Source organism: Python bivittatus, unplaced genomic scaffold (assembly GCF_059951505.1).
Source record: "Python bivittatus isolate LINGU-HERP-01145 unplaced genomic scaffold, Pbiv_v1 ctg000310_np1212, whole genome shotgun sequence".
Lineage (NCBI taxonomy): Eukaryota > Metazoa > Chordata > Lepidosauria > Squamata > Pythonidae > Python > Python bivittatus.
The window spans coordinates 11,240,159-11,255,906 of record NW_028277054.1 but is presented as its reverse complement, the minus strand read 5'-3'; the positions used below and the strand labels follow the sequence as shown (position 1 = coordinate 11,255,906).

General features: G+C 39.6%; 1 protein-coding gene across 3 annotated transcripts in view; it reads left to right on the top strand.

The window, feature by feature from the left end:
- PTPRU (protein tyrosine phosphatase receptor type U) overlaps window positions 1–15,748 on the top strand; it is a 312,459-nt gene that overhangs the window by 107,748 nt on the left and 188,963 nt on the right. The window lies entirely within an intron of this gene.

Below are 15,748 nucleotides of genomic sequence, written 5' to 3'. Positions count from 1 at the left end.
GCAGAGCCTGGCAACTTGCATTTTCAAACAAGAGAAGTCTTTTTTAAAAACTCTCCTTCAGGTTAAGGAAGAGAATCCCTAAAGTCACCAGAATATTGTGGCACGTTGATGATATAGCAGAACCAGCTCCAGGGCTTACAAGGGAGAAGAAACTATAAAATGCAGTGTTTTTTTTTTTTTTTTAAAGCTTTGAGGCAAAAGGTAGGGTGCCATCCCTTCAGCTGGTTGCACTGTATTTTTTCTTTCACCCTAGACAAAACAGGAAGTCCCTTCCAGGTTTCTGTTTATGCTTCCAGGTTTGTGTTTATGTTGGAAAATATGATGGCCAGGACTTGTCAATGTCTGGTGCTTAGAGGTCTAGCTGTGAATGCACAGGTCAGTTCAGTATTACTTAATCTGCAAAAGCTGATGATCCACCCAAGAGTAACCTTTGGGGGAAATGGTTATACAAGTAAATATACAGCTATTGAACAAACTGGACCCATTTAATAACAGAAAAAAAAATCCTAACACGCTTGCTTTCCCATGACCCTTACACCAAACTACAACTCCTATGTTTTCCTGCTTGGAATTAATGGTTTACAGGCCTCTCTTTAATCCTACTTTTCTTTTTTCTTTGTTTTTTCCCCTCCCTATCCTTTCCTGGTAAGGAGGAAAAATGTCAGTGCCAATGCATCCCAATTTTTTCTCCAAGTTGACCAAATTCATCTCCAAACTGTATTAATGATGATTTTGGAAGAACCCAAAAGTCTTCTAGAGATTGTGTGCAGGTCTGCTCTTGTTGGGCAACTAGTACCCCAGTAAGGGTCTTGACTGGGTTCATTCCTTTCAACTGGTGAGAGAGATTTGGAAGTCTTCAAAATTACCCTAAATGTTGTTTGCTTTCCACAAATAGCATGGTTGGCTTTCCTTTCATTTTATATGTGCTGTTGTTGCAAGAGAAATATTCTTGGTGACTAATAGCTGGTACATATCCCAATTGTTGCTGATGGATAATCTTGGAGATGCAGAAGTCTCTGCTTTAAGGGCTCTTTATATTTTGATGGCAGAAGCTGACATAGATGGTCTACCATCTACTTGTTATTGCTAGCTCCCATGGTGCAGATTATCTCCTCTTCCTCCTCCTTTGCAAATACAATTGGCATGTTTTCAAACAACTTTTAATACCAATTCTGGGCACTGTATTTTGTGTTCTGCATATGGAGAACTGCCAAGAGCAGGAAAAATCATGTAAAGAGATTATTATCCTCAAAGCATTGGAGCTTATTTTATTTTCAAGATAATAAAACAGCAACAACAGGAGGCTAGGCCTGGGAAATAGCATTGGTTTCAGTCAACTGCTGAACATAACAAGGGGAGCAAATCAGTCTGTGCTGGTGGAAAGAAGAAAGTCAGGGGGTTCCTGCAGGGCTGGTCATTTTGTTATACAAAGTGAGGCGGTCTCCTCCAGTTGCTGATTTTGGGTGGCTGGAAAGAGAAACAAACTTCTACCCTGAGTTGACATGCCCAATTTTTGACCAAAATATTATACTTGGCCTTGGCTACTTTGCATTTTGATTTGATTTTGGCACACATGTATTGTGCTAGCTGTGAGCAGTGAGATGCCTTGGCCTGGGGCAGATTAGCCTAGGGAAATTGCTAGGACTGGACCAAGAGGCCAGGGCTGGGATCTGGGAGAACCTTCAATGCTTCTGTGTTAAAGAAGAGCAACAACCCTTCATTTGCTGGTAGGCAAGTAAAAATTAGAAGGGAAGATGATGGAGAGTAATAGGAACTGATGCTGAGAGAAGGAGGCAACTTCTGGAGGAAAGGAGGCCTTTTGATGCATCAGGGTGATGTTGGGGAGAGGGGGCAGAGATAGTTGGTGCATACTGCCACCTCCCCCCACCCCCCGGTAAAACTAAGAGGAAGCATCTGACCAAAATTACTCAATGGGCCTCTTGGCTGGATGAGAACTATGCACCTGCTGTATTCTGTGACTGGAGATAACATGATAAATGTGGCCTTGTTATTGTTGGATGGAAAGCAATTTTGTGCTGCTGCAAATATTAATCTAGTCTGAGGAAGGAAGAAGGTTTATTTACAGGAAATATATGAGGTAAGCAGAAAAGCCTAGCACCTATATCTTGTCAAAAGGAAAGTGGATGGTTTGGGATTTAAGTTGGGAAGAAGACCCTGAGATTAGCAATCCCACACCTAAAAAGCAGGGAGCATGAAAGGCAAGGGGACACAGACTAAATCCCTAATTATCTACACCCTGTCTCGTGGTTGGTAGGTTGTGAGGAGATGAAGAGTCAGTGCTGTTGGATTTAAGCCTCCAATTCTAACATGGGCAAGATGCTTCTTTAATGTTTTTAAAATGTTTTTTTAATGCTTGTATAATCATGGAGAAAATCTATGTGGTCACTAGGAGTCAACACCAACTTGATGAGAAGCAATCAATCAATCAATCAATCAATCAATCAATCAATCAATCATTGATACATTGAGGTAAATGGGATTGTTCTTTTTGCCCTCCTTTTTGGAATCCAGATGCCGAAGAGCTCTTCTGTAGAAAGTCTCTATACATAGACTTCTTTTATAAGATCAGAGAGTTGGATTTTGTTGAATTCACACATTATACTGGGTGTGTTTTTTTCCTTTGGTTTTGGCTTCCTGTGATGTGTGACTCAACCACTGATTCAGTTTGTGACCCAGCTTTGTGGTTGAACTAGGCCACTGTAGTTTATTCAACAAGCCATAGGACCATGGTTAAAACAAGACATGTGATGTGCAAACCCAGGTACAGAGGCTGTGTACAGAACAGCAGAATCATGTATAGTGATTGGGACCGGAACTTTTGTTGCTAAGTGATATGGTTGTTAAATGAGTCATGCCCAATTTTACAACCTTTTTTGCCGCAGTCATTAAGCAAATCACCATGGTTGTTAAGCAAATCACATGGTTGTTAAGTGAATCTGACTCCCCTCATTGACCTTGCTTGTTGGAAACCCCCTGAGAAGGTTGTAGATGGCAATCACATGATCCCGGGATGCTGCAACTGTCGTAAATACATGCTGGTTGCCAAGGACTCGAATTTTGATCACGTGACTGTGGAGATACTGCAATGGTAGTAAGTGTGAGGACTGTTCATAAGTCACTTTTTTCAGTGCCATTGTAACTTTGAATTAAATGAATGATTGTAAGTTGAGGACTATCTGTAATTTCAGGAAAAGATGGGGCTGCTTTAAAGAGTTTGAGAACTGAAACAAACTTCAGGTTTGTGCCTGGAGCTTCCCAGGCACTGTTCTAAACATGAATCTGAAGCACTGCACAGTCCTGCTTGTCAGAAGCAAAACAGCAGGCAAGGAAAGAATCCTGTTCCAACATTGGAACTTTTGAGAGCATCAGAAAATTTTGAATTTTTTACAACATGGGATTTTGTGTTTGCTTCCAAACTGAACTTTTTTGCTTCTGTAGCATTATCCATGCTTGAAAGAGTGTGTGTGGCCAAGCTCAGTATCCAAAATGGTAGTGGGGGAGGTTTTTTGTTTTAAAATCTTCCCCTTGAATCTTTTATTGCTTTTTTTTTCTTATCATTTGTGGCAATTGGATCTCTCTAAAAAAGAACTTATAGGAAATATGTTTTTACTCTTGGCATTTTTTTTGAGAAGCTAAAGATCAGTGGAAGAACTTCAGCTTTAGGTGCCCCAGAATGCCATTTTCATTGCTGGCACCTTTGTTAAAAATAGGGCTGGAAAAACCGATAATCTGACAATTTGGAGAATTTGTGCTAATTGGAGTGAAGAATGCTGACCTTCATAGACCAGTTGCCTGACTCAGGATAAGAAAGCTTGATAAGTTCATAAACTTTCATTTGGGGAAAATGTTTGAACCTATTTTTAACAGTATGAAAGTATGAATCAGCTGTCCCAAGGATTGTGGTCTCTTATATCACTTATCTTACATCACTTCAGAGAAAGTGTTTTTATTTCCTTTGGAAGAATTCACGTCTCTCTCTTCTGCCTCAGCCCCAGCCATACTGGACTGGTAGCCGTGTCTCTCTAACTTAGATTAAGTTATGGAATGACAAATGGCTTGATATTTGAGATGGTGACATCATACTGTTTGTCTAAACCAACTGAGCATCCTTGTCCTAAATCATCTGCAAGATGGAAACAAATCCATTTGCTTTGCATGAAGTGAGTAGATGACTTATGATGTAGTAGCAAGTCAAGGAAGAACTCTGCCAAGCATGGATAAGACAAAACAACATGTTCCCATAAGGAGCAGATAACACATAGGTGCGCACACACACATACACACACACACCCTTGCACAGCCCGTGTGCATATTTTTCCTCTCCTCTTTGCTGAAAGACCCAGCGCCTTTTGCAAAGTTGGCTTGAGGAATGGGAGATTCTCTGGACCAGTGTTTTTCAACCTTGGCAACTTTAAGACCTGTGGATTTCAACTCCCAGAATTCCCAGCCAGCCTTGCCAGTTCAAGTTTTTTTTTAAAATCATGACCCCCCTCCAAGTTGCTTATGAATCCTCTGAGTGATCCTGACCCAGAGTTTCAGGGTGTTTGGCTTAAGCTGTTAATCTTGGTTTTAAAAATTGTGATGACTGGTGCTACCCAAACCTCTATGCCAAACGTGAACCAACCACATCGATTTGTGTGAAACTTGTTAATGTGTGCACAACTAAATATTTTCGTGGGGGGTGCTTAGAGTCACTGTTGACTTCTGGCAACTGCCTGGACAAGTCCCTGCAGTTTTCTTGACAAGATTTCAGAAGTGGTTTACCATTGCTGTCTTCCTAGGGCTTCCTAGAGAGGGACTGGGCCAAGCTGGCTTCCTGCCTAAGGCCAGATTAGAACTCACAGTCTTCCAGTTTCTAGCCTGATGCCTTAACCACTATACCAAACTAGCTCTCTTTGTCTGAATATGGCTTGCATAAAAACTACAAGCTTTATACCAGCCCTTTCCAACGTAGGTGCCTTCCACATGTCAGGCTACAACACTCACAATTCTCAGGAATGGTTAGGCTAGCTGCAAATTCTGAAAATGTACACATCTGGAAGCTGCCCCAGTTGGGTCAGACTGTTTTGTAGAAGCTTTTTATTTGTGGGAAGGGTGCACCATGCAACATTTGCAATACTGTATGGGTTTGCTCATGACTGTGGGAGTTCCTTTAAAATGAATCAACTTTCTTCCTGTAGAACTTCCAACTTTGGAACTTTTCTTTCTTCAACTAAAATGTAAGTCACCAAATGTTCAGGAAGTATCAGTCTGAAAACCAGCTGAGCTAAATGTATATAGCTAATGAGTTTATCTCAATTAAGTTAGTCACTCAGAACATTAATGCGATCTTGTGCGTACCCCATAGGTTTCTGTGATAATGCAGAGTCGCTGGGCTTTCTGATATGCATAATTGCTGTTCCACTTTTTCAGAGGGGAGCTCAACTCAAGGGCATTTGTGTTTTACCTTTTTATTTCTGAGTCATAATTTCAACATTCCTTCCACTAGAATAGTCACACTGTGTCACACTTTTAAGAGTCACACCTTGAAATCCAAGGGACAAATTTCATGTACTTCAGTGCTATCAGTGTCACTCGATCCATCAGGTCCATTATAAACCATCATCCTTTAACCCCCAAAAAACATAATGAACCATATTAAAACAACATCCCTCCCATTCATTAGGGAATTCAGCAAATTGAAATAAAATCGGGTTGAGTTTTCCTTCAAATGTAAAAGTGCAAACTGTGAATTGTGTAACCAAAACTAGGTACTTCATCAACATAAATGTGGAAGAAATTCTCCAGCACTCAACAATGGGCTACAAAAACAGAAACCTCCTTTCCTGGGTGGGTTGAGAAATTCAAGGCATGTTTTTAGCACAACATTAAGGAGTATTCTGCCTTGCCTTTGGTTCCCAATTGAATTCATGCCCAAGGGAACATTCAAACCATAAACTTTCTGATTTCCCCCCCTCTCTTTTTGGCCACAATATCCCTTCTCCATGTTGGGCCCCGGAAACAGGCAGCTAATTACCTTGTGCTGATCTTGAACTTGTCACAAAGAGAAAAACGAAAACCTGGGGAGAAGATATGACCAATGCAACCTGCAGAGAAAGGGAGGGGGAACATTATTAACAAGTAACGAAATAATAAATTGGTTCTGAGAATTGGTTGGTACTGTTCAGGGAACATTTGCCTTTGTTCGTTCTGCTTGCTCAGAGCTTTTTTAATGTGCCTGCACTCGGTCCAGGGGGTGGCATTAATTATTGCTGAAGCTATGCCCTGCTTGTAATCAGTGGTTTTAATGGAACAATAGGTCAGCACACAACAGGCTGGGCTGCACCAGCTAGAATACCATACTTTATTCTGTGCGTGTGTATTTGTGTTGAACCACTGACCCCCAGAGTCTTTGAGGCATGGCTGGAATAGAGAGAGTGCACACTAGAACACCAAGGCACCCTAAAATCTCAGCCCAGAGGGGAAGGTTTGTGTGTATGTGTGTGCATATGTCTTTGTGTGCAGGGGTGCGTATGCATAGAGCATTGGCTGCATGAAATGGCACAGCTGGGCTACTGAGTGTTGGCTGTTTGTGGGAAGGGAGCTGGATAAATTGGTAATAATGTCACTGAATGACTCTGAGGTTGAACTACAAAGTTTCCCCCCAGTCAGTTCCTTAGGCAGCCCTTTCTCCCTCTCCCCCATGCACAAGTTCCTGTCAAAGGAGAAGGTTTTTATTTTTTTTTTTAAAGGAATGATTCTTTTTGGAGAATAGATGACATTACTGCCCTCTCCACCCAATTTATCTTTCTCGCAGGCTCACATGGAAGCAAAACTGTCTCAGGTTCTTCATTTCTGTGTAGGAGACGTGGTGCATAGTGGAAGGTGTGTATCCTAGAATCTTTTTCTTTTCACTGTCTTCTGAAGAAGGCGCAGTGTTACTTTAAGATGTGTGGCCTTCAACTCCCAGAATTCCCCAGCCAGAAGTCCACACATCTTAAAGTTGCCAACTTTGAAAAACACTGCTCTAATGGGTCTTCTTGACTTTCTTAAAAAATAAACTTGGGAGTTGGCTAGCTTCAGCCCAGTTATTTGTTTGGAAGCAAGTCCACTTGGCCAGGAAAAGGACAGGCTAAGGTGGTGAAGAGATCTGGGGAAGCTAAAGGGTTGACACGGAGCAATCTCATCAATTGGCCTTCTGGTGAAAGGGTTTTATAACTGACCATGTCCACACTGACAGCCACCTGGTCAGCTTTCTTACAAGTTGTGCCCATTGGCCCTTAACTGAATGCTTGCCCAGCAGTAACAAAGTTGGGATAGTTGAGAGTGTTCAAAGATGTAGCCTTGAATCCTAATGGAAACGTCGGTCAACTCTTTTGTGTCCATAAACTTCAAATTTTGTTTTTAGGGGTTGCCATCCTATACTCTGTTTCCTGAGAATTATCCCCACCGAGCCCAGCAGAGCTTCTTTCTGAGCAAACATCTAGATCAGTGTTTCTCAACCTTGGCAACTTTAAGATGTGTGGACTTCAACTCCCAGAATTCCCCAGCCAGCCATGCTGGCTGGGGAATTCTGGGAGTTGAAGTCCACACATCTTAAAGTTGCCAAGGTTGAGAAACACTGATCTAGAGGGATGTATTGTTAGCTTGCATGCTTACTTAGGTGCGGCTCTCACTGAGCATAATGGAACTTCCAACTGAGTATGTAGGTTTATGTGTTAATTTTAGCTTCCCTTAATATTTACCATTCACTTCTAATGCATTTTTATTATTTCATGTGCTTAGAGGCCATTGAGATTTGCATATGAGCCCTAACTATGTTTACTTAAGACAGAGTTCCAGTTTAATAGGATTTGCTTCCAATGACATATTCATATAGATTTGCTTTATGCTGTATTCAGATAACAGCTTCCTCCAACTTTGGGGCTGGGTGTCAGATGTTGACTGGGATTCAGTGTTGGATGGCCTGCTCAGACTGGGAACTCTTCCAATCATTCATTACTTTCTCAATTCCTAGGAGCTAACAGAACAGTTTACATCCAATGCCAGCTTGGATGTTTGGCCTCATTTATACTAGTTAGTAGGGCTGTGCAAAGTATTTAAAAGGGCTGATTTGAAAGTGTTGTGCAAACAAAGTAGTGTTAAGAAAGTAATGTCCTCCAGAAGTTTAAGCGAAGCTCCTCCAAAGAATTCCCTTTATATTTGCCCAGGTGTGTTCATGCACAGATAACACTTTAACTGGGACCACCAGTGAAACAGTTTTACCCACACACACACACACGGATCAAGGAAGACCTTCAAAGCAGCTGAACTTTGTAGAAGAGATGGCTGCTTTTACACATTGAGGACTAATTCACTCACAGGTTTTATGAACTATCCCTTTCAAATGCTTTGGACTGCTGTTCTAAGGAGGGATATAAAAGAAAGCTGACACTAATTTATTTCAGAGCAAAATGACATAAGTGGACAAAATAAACTTCATTGCAGTGTGGAATCCCCTGGCATCTGTCACCTTCAGCTCAAAAGTTCTGGGCTTGCACCTTGGAGCAAACTGCTCACTTAGATGTTTCCAGACAAAGTGGGAGAATGTCTGAAGTTCTGTATGGTGCAGCACCAGGATATCAGGCAACACCTTGCTAGAACTAAATTTGCCCTTCTGGTCTATACATCGGGAGAGGGCCCGTTTAGCACACACACACACCGGCCTCCAACAAGATACAAGAGGAATGGATTAAATGACACGCTTTCTTGACAGTAGCCCCTACTCTCTGGAATACACTCCTCTTTGAAGTACATATGGTACCTATCCTTCTTGCATTTTTCAAGCAAGCAACACCTATTCCAATGAGTCTTCAGCTCCAGCTGATTGAGGGTATCTGTCAGGAATTTTTGATTGTGGTAATGCTTAAACTTTTTTTTTTTTTTTTTTTTGGCTTTTGTACTTTATGATTTTATACTACCGGCCTAGACTCTATTAGGACTGGAGTAAATTACACATCTTGCTAAATACAAACATGCACACACTTTTCTTGGATTCTTCTCTCTCCTGACTGAGGAATAAGGCTTCTTGAAATGTTAATCCTGTGCCCTGAGACAAGGCATGTAGAATGTCTTTTTCTGCCAGTCTGATTAAGATTGGGTTCACACATTGGACTAAGTCATAACATGGTTTGCTCATTGTGATTTAGCATGTATGTGTTAACTGAACCTCTGTCAAACTAACCATGGTTTTGTGTGCTTAAGCAATCCATGACTTCATGTTATCAGGGTTCAGTTGTCTTGTGATGTCAGCCATATAAAGTAGACCAGACTAAAAAACAGACACTGTTCAGTACTAAAACTACTCTTATTAGAACAACTATAGTAACAGAATCTTGCAAATCTGAATGTGCTTCCCTTTCTCCCTCTTTTATATTCATGAGAATTAGGGGGAGGGGGCTGAGGCATTTTCACAAATTACTTCCTTGGCCCGGACTCATGTTTCGCTTATCTGATCAGATCTTCCCTCTCTCCTTCAAGGCCATCTTCTTTATTCACTAAATGTGGTCACAAGTGAGTAGTAAAAGTTATCAGATTATTATAGAACATAGCAAGTAAGAAGTTGTGTCAGTAATAGCTAGACTCCAGCTGACAGTTTCATAGGGAAGCTTAAAGCCTATAAGGCCAGCTGGGTGACAGGTTGTAACATTTAGTGGGATCCCCTGTCCTCAAAGTGAGTTTGAAGCTCCTGGTATGCAGCTGGGGATCATGGATACATGTACCTGTGAAGAAACTGTGAGAAAACATTGGGTTCTCTTGACTTTCTTGTGTAAGGGGACCCAAAAGGAGAGATTAGCCACTGAAATCAAATGCTGGAGATAGGCCCCAGTGAGAGGGGTCTAAAAGACACTAAGGTCCAGTAAGGAGAGTTACATTTTAGGGTTTTTTTAATCCCACCTTTCTTATTTTTATAAATAACTCAAGGTGGTGAACATACCTAATACTCCTTTCTCCTTCTATTTTCCCCACAACAACTACCGTGTGAGGTGAGTTGGACTGAGAGAGAGTGACTGTCTCAAAGTCACCCAGCCGGCTTTCATGCCTAAGGTGGGACTCACTGTCTTCTGCTTTCTAATCTGGTGCCTTAATCACTAGGCCAGTGTTTCTCAACCTTGGCCGCTTAAAGATGGGTGGACTTCACCTCCCAGAATTCCCCAGCCAGCCTTGCTGAGAAACACTGCACTAGACCAAACTGGCTCTTTTTAATTTTTTTTTTTTTTTGGTTAGGGTTCTCAGTCTTGAGTGGCAGTCTGTCCTCCACCAATCAGAAACCCCAACCCAGATAACAAGGGGGAAGAGAGGGAGAGAGAGATTGATGAGAAAGATGACCTTGAGGAGAATTATGAGAATTTGAGAGAGAAGGAAAAGAGACTGAGCCAAAAGGGAGAAGGGTACAGCAGGGAGGAGTATGAGGAGAAGGGATTGTATACAGAGTGAGGAGAAAGCAGAGGAATCATTTTCTGGGGGGAAAACCATGATGACTCATAATTCATATTATGGTGAATCTATGACTGCGTTTATACACAAAACCACCATTTCTCAACCGTGGTTTTATTATATAAATCCTAGTGGGCTGGGTTCCACCAACACTGCTAAGTCATAAAACATGGTTTCTATACTACAGTAGTAGAGTTCATTCAACATGCTAATCCAAAACCAAATAAACCATATGATTGTCTTGGCATATTGTATGAATCAGTCCTTTATCACTAATACAGTGACTCCAATTAATAGAAAACATGTAAGATATCCAGAGAAATGCAAAGGACAGAGCAATCCATTGTGTGTTCTTACTCTGAAGTAAGCAACTACCTTCAACAGCAGTTACCTTTCAGCAAGGGCACTTAGGCTGGCAATCCAAATGTGTTTTAGATTTGCATGACATTTACAATCTATGACTGAAGATATTTTCTTCTCCTGTGCTTTTGATGGATGATGGCTGTTCCTTCCGTCACGGTCCTGCTGTTACTGCACCCCCCATGCCAATCGTTTTGCTGTGCTTACTGTTGTTTTGATTTTTAATGTCTTAACAATGTCTAGCGTGATGGACCTCCTGTAGGGAAAATGTGAATTTGGGAAGAAATCTCTCTCTTTGCTCTAATTTGCTTCTAGAATGCTAATTTCTCTTCTTTCTGTTCTTTCAAGCAGCAATGACTGGTGCATTGAAAATGCTTGTTGAAACTGCAGGGGGAGGCACTACATAGTAATGGTGGAGGGAGTCCTTCATTTTTAAGTAGTAGAAAGTGTGAGTAAACACTGCACCCCTTAGACACCAGCAGTGTGTGGCCATGGCATTGCAATTATGGATTTGTCTGATGCTTACCATGAAGCTGGCTTTGCTTTCTCCCCTACAGGCTGAATATAAATTTTTGCAATGCTTTTAACTCAGTTGGTGCTGCAACATTCTGTTGCATTTTTTCCTGTCAATTCTCAGTCTGATGGAAGAGGATTTGCCTTTGAAATTTCTTTTAAAGGAATATATACATTTATAACTCTCATGATTGGGTGGTGGTTTCTTCCACTTATGTAGTGATTTGATGGTCAGGAGATTTGTGTCACTGTCCCATAGTTTCTTATGCAGTGTTCTCTCTGATTTCACACATTTTCATTAAGTCTTAAAGAAGAATTGAATAAGGGAACAAACGAGGAAAACTGTGAATGTATTTCACAGAGGAAAAACATCTGCAAAAATTGCATTGCAAGGCAGGTTTTGATACAGAATTACTTTGGCCTAGATCTCTTTCAAGGTTGCCATTCCACCATGCCATTGTATGCATAGTGTCTTAAGAGTCATAAAAAGAGCTATCATATTTTAATTTCACATTTATGTTTTCTCCATTTTTGAAATCGTACCACCATGACTCCATACCTGGATTTATTTATCCATTTTTTTCTATCTATTTTTGAATAACCTAACATTCAGTCTGAAAAATGCAGTTATATAAAACTTGTTGCCCTTTTTGTAGATTTTTGTTGATTTTAATAAAGGCATTAATTATCCTGTCATTTTATTTCTTAATACTAATTTGCAAAGCTGCTGTAAACATTTTATTAATTGACCAATTCACTTTAAAGGTTATGTTTCTTCCACTCCTAGCTTTTTTTATTGCAAAACTGTGCATCATCAACTTCTCCAGCAACTTTGAACTCAGTCAAAACCAAAATAGAATGGAGAATCACTAAGCTGTGTATTGTTTGATTGGTAGAACTCCAAAGAGAACAGTCTTTTGTTATCTTCCATTTGTTGAAAAGTCTTACATTGAGAAAAAATCCTGAACAATAAACCCAGCAACATCTTTTAGTGCTGATATTGTTAATGCTAGGATTTCTTTGGGTGTAGGGGACACTGTGCAGAATAATTTTCTAATATTTTAAACCTTATTCTAAAAGTGGTTTTTACTAAGAATAAAAATCTTTTGATAGCCTCAATTTGAATGTGAGGCATTTCTTGACCGTTTTGATCCTTCAACAGAATAAACATTTGGAAATGTTTGTTAATTTCCTAAAGTACACTAATAAATAATATTTCTGTACTAAGATCTTCACATTCACCTTCTGTGTGAGTTTGTGATTTGCTTTAGCCAGATGGCAAGGAAACTTCTATCTGAATAAACATAAGGACAGAAATTCTCCTTTTATTTCCATGGATTGTATGGCTTGAGAGATAGTACTAGAAGGTCTTAAGTTACATTTTTCTATTTCTTCACTCCTATTTTCCTGTCATAACTGTGAAAAATCATGGGCATACATAGGATTTCACACTTAGTGCTTTGTCCTCAAATCCTTCTGATAAGCATATAATGCAAGGAGAGACAAAAAGAGTAAAGGGATTTGTGGGCAAAGAAATATCTTAATTTACTTATTCCAGTTTTCATTGTTTCTCTAGATCAACTTCCTCAGTCTGGAAGTTCTGAAGATGGGTAGACTTGAGAGCTCAGAATTTTCAGCAGATGCCATGCTTCCTGGAAAATTCTGGGAATTTGAAGTCTACCTTTCTGGACAGAGGAACAGGTGGGGAAGGCTATTTGGGGTGTTTTGTCCTACCAATCTTTGGACATGTCATCTTGGGTGATAAGTAGTATATGTCCACACATCTGGAGAATGTTGGAAAAAGTTGATGCATTCATTCTTTAATTTAAGTCTTTCATTCAAGGTAGGTGATGCAGTTGAACGATACTGTGATTTCCTATCTTTTCTGTTATTTTCAAGATGAAAAGGGAACATGAATTAAGCACATTCGTACTGTTCATTCTGGACTTTTTGATTCAGGGTTAATAATTAAGAAAAAAGATCAGTTTATTTGTCTTTTTTTCATTCATTCTGAAACAGTTGCAGTGGCTCTCTTAAGATTTGGCTCCAAACATCAGGACTGGAACATTTCTCCATTTCATTTTCTTGAGTTTTTGCTAGCTCACTGCTTGAGGTGGGTTTTTCTTTCAACATTCTCATTACCATCAGTGTCTATGCCCTATTAAAGACTATAACCACGAGAGACTCTTTATTATTTCCATTGGTGATTGATGGTCCATGAAGAAAACAGCAGGAGCTCCAGAACTTTTGAGGCCTCCCTGGAGCTTATGGAATCTCATATCGTCTCTTCATTTTGCTTTGCTCATGATCTCCTCTCTTCCCTTCATCGTTCTTGATAGGAGACCTCATTTTGCATGCATTTTGCAACCCCCACCTGCCGTTTTTATGTTACGTTTAGAAAAAATGGGATGAGATTATTTCTTTTAAATCACTCCCATCTTTGAAAAAGCAATGCTGAAACTGGGATGCTTGCTGCTATCTGTCATCAGTCTAGCATACATTTCAGAAGAAATACATTGATGTTTTTAGCTGCCACTGTTAATTCCTTGTTCTCCAGTCCCACCTGGATAAAATCACACACATGCAAGATCCAAACATGTTGGGCAATCCCTGTTAATTTTGGCCCTAACCTTGGACCTACTTTGATGTCCTTGCTTTACTTGCAGATGTCTACAAACTGACCTGTGCATATAGGTATTGACATTATTGGGATCCCTGAGTAAAGAATGTCTCTAGTTGCATGATGCTTGGTGTACACAGGTTGTTTGGTTTCCTCTGTTCTTGGGCCCTGGATATTAAGATTATTTGGAGCCCTTCTCTGTTCTCTTGGGAAAAGACTCTAGTTTAGGAATTGTTATAGCCTTTCTAAAAAATTTCAGGTACCAGTTAAATCCTTCCTCAAATTATGATGAGCTTCACAAACCTGAAATTCATCACCAGCTTGGGTTGGTCTGACTTGAAGAAGAATTGCCAGTTTCATTTATAGAAGTGTAATGGATAATCATACTCTTTAAAGTTACATGGAGAAAAAAGCTAAGAGGCTGCAGAGACAAGTATTAAGGAAGGAGTAAAGATGTTCCATGAGTGTTCCATGAGAGATGGATTCTCCTTTTGATTCTAACCTTATAGCTAACTTGCTTCTTCTATCTATCCATCCATTCAACTTTTAAACTGCCCTATGATTACAGTTCTTTCAGCAGCTTTTTTAAAAAGTGGAGTGCAAACTTCTTATAGCTGTTCTCCTTCACTGTAATCAACTGAACCTTCTTTTTATAGAAAAAATTTAAACACTATACTTAGAGGTCCAGTGGTGAGTGAGGAAAATGTGGCTTGTCATTAATGCTCAGTAGCCTAGCTTCTCATATCTGGCAAACGGAACTGAGATATCTCTATATCTAGAGGCTATTGAAATGTGTTGCCTTATCCCAATTGTAGACTGTCTGCAATATCTACCTACTCTTTTCTTCTATCATGTTGGTTCTGCCAGAGGGGTGGGGAGAGGTATTTTGTGAGCATTCAATATTTCTCAGCCATTTTTACTGGCAATACATTCTTGTATTTTTCTTTTTAGAATTCTGTTTCAGTGTTAAATGCAAACGCTGATAATATTTCCCCATGACTGGATTCCTATCTAGGATAAATTACTTATAGCATTTGTTTTCCTCTCTAGAAGAACTTAATTATAGATTAATGCAGCTTGGGAAGTAGCAGGATGTTTTGTCTGTCGAGTCTCAAATATATCTTCTTCTAGGATATTTGAGTCCAACTTATTTTACCATTCATTTTTTAAGCTTGCTGTTTTTAGACCAACCTTCAGCAAAGTTGCCATGGCAAGGCATGATCAAAATAGTAAAATATCAGTAGAAAATATTTAAATATATGTAGTCAAACAGAATAGAACAGTAGCTTTAAAAAGCCCCTTGTGCAGTCTTAGCAAATAATAAAACTGACATATTATTGGCTTTAACATTTGAAAAGCCTAATTAATAAGTATTTAATACTAATTAAATAATAATTTTATTTTAAATAATTTTAATAATAAAATAAATAAAAAGAAAGTATTTAACCTGGTTCTAAGTAATAATAATATAAATAATAAAAGTAAGAAAAAATAACCCAGTAACATCTTTGAAAAAGGCACATTATAAGTGGATCCAAACAAGAAGGCTTTTTCTCCACTTGCTACCTGTCTAACCAGATGGTGAGAAAATCCAGAGAACTTCTAGAAGGCAAATGAGATCTGCCAGAAATATGTCCACAATACCTTAAATTGAAATAAAAGAGTTTCTGCTTTCAAGAGGGTAACATGTGATCTAATGGGCTTAAGTCACAAGTGGATAAGGTTTTGCTTGGCACCTAGAATTACAGAATCATAGTTGGAAGGAAGCTCAAAATAATT